Below are 6,384 nucleotides of genomic sequence, written 5' to 3'. Positions count from 1 at the left end.
GTTGTTGCAAGAATGAAACTAGATTGCTGTTTGAACTGTGCATGCTTAAAGTAGAAGTGCCATGGCTATCTGGCAATGCTGTTATGGGACTTCTGGCATGTGAGTCATAAACAAAATACTTGTTATCAGCGTGCAACAATGCTACTGTTGAACCAGTTATTCCATGTGCTGTTATGAAAAGACAAGTGTTGGATTCAGCAAATGCTGCTTCTAGGGCTTTCTTTAAGGTGTAATAAGGATAGACTGCTTCTGTGGCAAATATGTCTCCAGTGTAAGACTCTTTTATTGATACACGTACAGTATTGTTGTAAAGTTGCAAATAGTCTGGAATATCATCAACGGAGAGGAACTCCACACCAGATCTTAGTGATGGTTTTATGTAGGTGTATAGTGCATCTCCTTGAAAAAGTACACCATCAAGGTCTGTACTTGTCCAGGTAATTGCTTGTCTGCAAGTACTGTGGTTAACAACTGCCATTAAAGCATTTGCAGTGCATTGTTTGCCTCTATTATCTCCACTGAAAATGATGTCACCTTGGTGGTATTTTCCCGATAAAATAGATTCACACATTGTTCACAATATATGTGTTCTTTGCTTGACTTTATTTGCACAATGCACAGTGCTCAGTGGCACGATTGAGTCTGGTGTGTGCAAAATGCACAGTGCTCAATGGCACGATTGGTCTGGTGTGTGCAAAATGCACAGTGCTCAATGGCACGATTGGTCTGGTGTGTGCAAAATGCACAGTGCTCAATGGCACGATAGGTCTGGTGTGTGCAAAATGCACAGTGCTCAATGGCACGATAGGTCTGGTGTGTGCAAAATGCACAGTGCTCAGTGGCACAATTGGTCTGGTGTGTGCAAAATGCAGTGCTCAGTGGCACGATTGAGTCTGGTATGTGCAAAATGCACAGTGATCAATGATCTGTTAATAGGTCTCAAGGTCTAATTTGGTTGGATCAAGGACTCTCTTTCAAACCTCTTTGGTTGGATGCAAAATGTAATGCGTAGATTTCAGCAGAAGAAGTATAAATGTGTACTGTGTAAAATCTTATTGAGTACAGACTTTTGCTAGCTGTAAGTTTCTGTATATTACTGTGTCACTTGTATATATAGCAGAGAACAGTCTAAGGCGTCACTGAAACAGAAAGAAAATATTGTCTTGATCACATAACATCTTACTAGTACCAACAAAAAGCAAAAATCTACAAAAGTTCAGGTGTGACATCTTGCCAACTGCTTTGCTGATTGTTTAACAGTTAGCTACAATCCGTTGTTTTCTACTATTCTTTGGAAATGTATGTTTTAATGTATTAGAATCCGATCCATCTTTTCAACTTGTACGATATTTTTACAATCAAAAATGCCCTGCATAATGCCTCGCATCGGCTCAAGCACAGTGCACCATTAAACTATCTAAATTCTCGTCAATCCCCACACACTGGTTTTACTAAAAAAACTATATACCGTTCCTTGGAAATATGTTTCAATGTGTCCGAATTCATGATCACTATCTTTTCAAATTGTACGTTACTCTTACGATCGAAAATGTCCTGCAGGACCTCCTGCAGCTGCATATATAGACGCACGCCCCCCTCCCACCCGCACGTAAACTGTTCCAATCGTTGCACAATAAACTTGACTGTATACCCTCCACAAAATCTTTCGTCAAATGTCGTGCTCATTTTACTCACATGACACTACGCCTTAGAATGTAATGTTATATTTTAATACATCCGAATTCCAGAAAGATAACTTTACAAACTGTACCAATTTCTGTACGATAAAAATCTCACCTCCTCCGCACCGTCAACGCCCGTGAGGGTATTTACCGGAATAACCCGAAATGACCCGGAATAACCCGGAATAACCGTAATATTTCTTGTTCCCATGGCCATATATACATTATTTTATGCCAAAATATTGCATTCTGCGATCTTAACTTATCAAAGCACACTGTATTTCGGTAGCTTTCATCCTTTATTAAGGTTATTCCGGGTTATTCCGGGTTATTCCGGGTTATTCCGCTAAATACCCGGACCCGTCAACGCTATCGCAAAATGAACCGTGCGATTTAACGACAACTCCTCAAATGTTACATGACCAGTGTTTTACTGCAAATCAAGAAACATTTTCCTTTCCTAGACTTTGCTAATGAGCGCTGCAATGTTTTCTGTACGAGTAGAGGTCATGGATAAACAGTATTCTTACAACGTTTATTTGAAGGGCTAAGAAGGGCTGAGAATTGTCGTAAAAACGCACGGTACATTGCGTTTATTTGAAGGGCTGAGAAGGGCTGAGAATTGTCGTAAAAACGCACGGTACATTTTGCGACCATAGCAGACCCATCCAAGGACGAACCATTAAACCGGGGACAAAGCCGGGCGCCTGCGGCGCCCCGGCAAAAAAAATTAAAAACCCAATTTTCTAAGGACCGTACCTGGAAACATAACATTTTTTTTCTGGACCATACTCATGATAAATGGTTGGAATAATGAGGACAAATTGCAATTTTTATATTTCAGCCATACCATAGGTATGGTGAAATATATTGTATTCGTAATGTTTCTTTCTTTCTTTCTTTCTTTCTTTCTCCTGTCAAATCTTCAGAACACGGTATCTCCGTTGTTCCTCAACCGAATGACTTGAAATTTGGCACAAGGGTAGAGTGGGCCAATACCCTCGGACGTTTTTTTCATTTTTTCCATATCTGTCTCTTAAATGATTTTATTAAGGGTTTTTGGTCATCTTAAGACCAAAACTGTATATTTGGGCCCCCTGTACCCTGGTATTATAACCGAATTAGTTGAAATTTGGCACAGATGTGCCTTGATAAGTCCCCCATATAGATTCAATATCAGTTTTGGTGTACAGTATAACGAAATGCTTATTTTTGCGATTTTTTTGTCATTTTTTTACCAAAAAAGGACACTTTTGGCTCCTGTACCTTGGTTTTAGAACCAGATGACCTGAAATTTAGTATAGGAGTGCCCTAGACATATGCGCACATGGATTCAATAACACTTGAGGTATACAGTACAACAAAATGCTTAATTTTGCGATTATTTGGCCATTTTATGACCAAAAAGTACACTTTTGGCTCTTGTGCTCTGGTTTTAAAACCAAATGACCCAAATTTTGGTAAAAGGGTGCACTAGACATTTATTCAAATGACACATGTATAATTTTTGTCATAGACTACGTCAAAATGATATATTTGGGGATTGTTTTGTCATTTTCCAATAGCCAGAGGGGTCAATGACCTTAAGGTCGTTGACCCCCAGCTGCAGATTGCACCTACTGGCATACTGTAATTCTTGATTTTATTGCGGTAACTTAATTTTAGCGTTTTTAGCGCCCACTAGTCGAGCGCTAAATTTTCATTACGCGACTTTTTCATTACGCGAATTCACCACCGCCCCCCACCCTCTAAAAATGTCGCGGCGCCGATTTCTGGTTTTGTTTATTTAATACTTAGTATATACGGTCACGATCTAACTCTTGTCCTTTACAAAAACGTGCACACATTACCCTAGTAATTCACACAGGAACAAGAAGTTCGTCGTTCTTCAAGAAATAAAACATATATTTAAATGGAAAGTTTGTCGTCATTTCTTTTACAAAATGCAGTGAAAGCATGCTGACGCAAACAACACAAATTCGTTACGAGCTGAGCTGCATATTTACCAATTGCGTATTTATCAATATTATTCTACGCTACGATTTAGAAGTTTGTCCATAAAATATACAAAACAGTTCCGAAGCTCACGTTGTGCTACGATGTTACACAAGACTTAGAAAATGTCCGCGTCATCTTAGCGTGCAGACAACAACAGCAAAAATGGCGTCGCAGAAAAAAATACAAAGCCACTACGGAATATTTGGTGTAAATCTACGAATTTCTAGGCAGAAATACAGTCAAATTCATAGCGTCAAAGCCCAATATGTATGGCGTGTTTTTTTTGTGAGCTACGAACAATTCGGAATTACAAGAATCCGCCGCCACCCAAGCGTACAAACAACAACAATCAAGTTTCAAAATGGCGCCGACCGTGCGCCGCATGGATCTCACAAAATTATTTCTGCGGCGCCGCATCGAGGTCGACAACCTTCAAGTCTGGCGATGTTTTTCGTGTGTGAAAAGTTTGCGATCTTGTTCGTTCCATGGTGGGCGACTTCTTCCAGAAACGTCTTTTTGATCGAATGCGTGGCCGATTCGAGATTCGCTGACGTCCCTCACAAGTTTTCGCTACCAAATTTCGCAATCTTGGTCCTGCTTCCGGAGTATGGTGGTGGTTCCCGCTACGTTTTTTCTCGCTGTTCGCCGCCTGTATGGCTTTCTCGGCTTCCTTATTCACGACAGCAGTATCAAGTGGGCTGTTGTCGTCGTTGGGTCGGCTATGTCCGCCAAAATTTAGCGGGCCGCCGGCCGGCCAGAGTCGGCGGCCGTCAAGCGCGTTTTGAAATCACCGCGTCCGTAAGTTGTTTATTATTCAGAACCACACGCACCGCCGGCGTGTATGTTATTTCTAGTCATGTATTTTTCGGACTTTAGGCATGTAAACTACCGAGGGTTTTGGTAATATTTATGCTATTTTTTCACACATCCGACTGAAAATTTAGCGCCTCCTTCACAACGCTAAAATTAAGTGACGCGAGTTACTCCATTTTCCCAAAAACGCTATAATTTCCAGACGCGAGAATTTCAAGAATTACAGTATATGTCTATTCAATCTAATTAGATAGGTAACCAATCACTTAGCCTGAATCTATATCCTAAAGAGGGGGGGGGGTGGCAGCCAATCAGCGAGCCCGGTGTTATCTGGAAGAGTCCATTCTTACACGGAGGGGTTCATTTTTTTAAATTCATCATTGGACTGGTGAAGTCTTTCAGTGGATGTATTTTTGGACAGGTCTATTTTGCAATTTTACAGAATGTGTGCTGGAAGAGTCTATTCTCGCACGGAGGGGGGATTTTTCAAAATTCATATTTTGGACTTTGGTGACTTCTAGTTTGTCAAAGTCTTTCAGTAAGGTTATTTTTGGACTGGTCTAATTTGCAATTTTACATGGGTGTTCTGGAAGAGTCCATTCTTACATAGAGGGGGCTTTTTTAAAAATCCATTTTTTGGACTTCAGTGATTATGTCAAAGTCCTATCTTAGCGGATGTATTTTTGGACTGCTCTACTTTACATGGAAGAGTCCATTTTTTGCACACGGAAGGGGGATTTTTTCAAATTCAGTTTTGAACGGGTGATGATTCAAAATTCAATTTTTAGTGGAAGTGTTTTTAGACTGGTCTATTATACATATATTTTCATGCACTGGGACCTTTTTTGCTAAATTCAATTTTGGATTTGGTTTCTTATTCAAAAGGCCAAGGTTTCAGTGGGAGTATTTCTGGACTGGTCTATTGTGCAAATTCACATAGGGTGCACTGGAGTCCATTCTTGAACGGGGGAATTTTGTAAGATTCATTTTTGGGTTAAACCGTCATTAGTAAAAGTGATTTTTCAAATGGGTGATTTTGAAATAGCCTATTGTTGCATGGGGAGGGAGATGGCTGAAATATGCTGTATTTGCTCTCAAGCAAATGTCGGCCTTTCTAGTTTTTGTAATTTTTGCATGGATTGTCATTGCCTTATTGTATGTATAATAATATGTTAATTTGTTATTACCTGGAAGATATCTTGTTTTATTTATTCACATATATTTTGCGAGTATGAGGCGGAAAGCACAAATTGCTTATATTAAGCCTTCTACTCAAGAAACATACGCATAAAACAAGAATAGTAAACGACATTACATACATAAGTACAAAATGGATAACAGAAAAATAAATTTAAACAGGACAAGTTGGTGCTGAATCAATTAGGAGAACCTGCCTGTACAATGGATATAGGTAATGACAAGATCAAAAATGTTACAGTTCTGTTGATGTGAGAGAGATGTTGATCCTGATAACAGTAAAGTACATAAAGTAGTGTCGTTGAGGTGCTTTAGGTCTACTATAATATTTGAGACAGCCGATAACAAAGAACTTCTTTGGCTAGTATAGAGTGTGCAGTGTAGTAGATAATGTTCGGTTGTTTCACAATGATAGCCGCATTTACATGTAGGATAATCAATACAATGGTGTTGAAATAGATGGTAGTTTAACTGACTGAAGTTTAGACGGAGCCTTGTAAGATGAACTGCGGAACGACCTTGGCCATGAGAGAAATGGGAGTATTTTGTCGACTTGTTGAATAGTGAGTCCAGCTCTTTTTTGAAAGTGTTGATCGAAAGGGACGCTTTAGCATTCGTAGGCAGTTCATTCCACAAGTGAACAGTTTGAAGGTAGAAGGTATCTTTTTATACTTTTCAGTTTTACAGGCAATGG

Source organism: Branchiostoma floridae, chromosome 7, assembly GCF_000003815.2.
Source record: "Branchiostoma floridae strain S238N-H82 chromosome 7, Bfl_VNyyK, whole genome shotgun sequence".
Lineage (NCBI taxonomy): Eukaryota > Metazoa > Chordata > Leptocardii > Amphioxiformes > Branchiostomatidae > Branchiostoma > Branchiostoma floridae.
The sequence above is the reverse complement of the archived record's forward strand: the minus strand, read 5'-3'. Positions refer to the sequence as shown.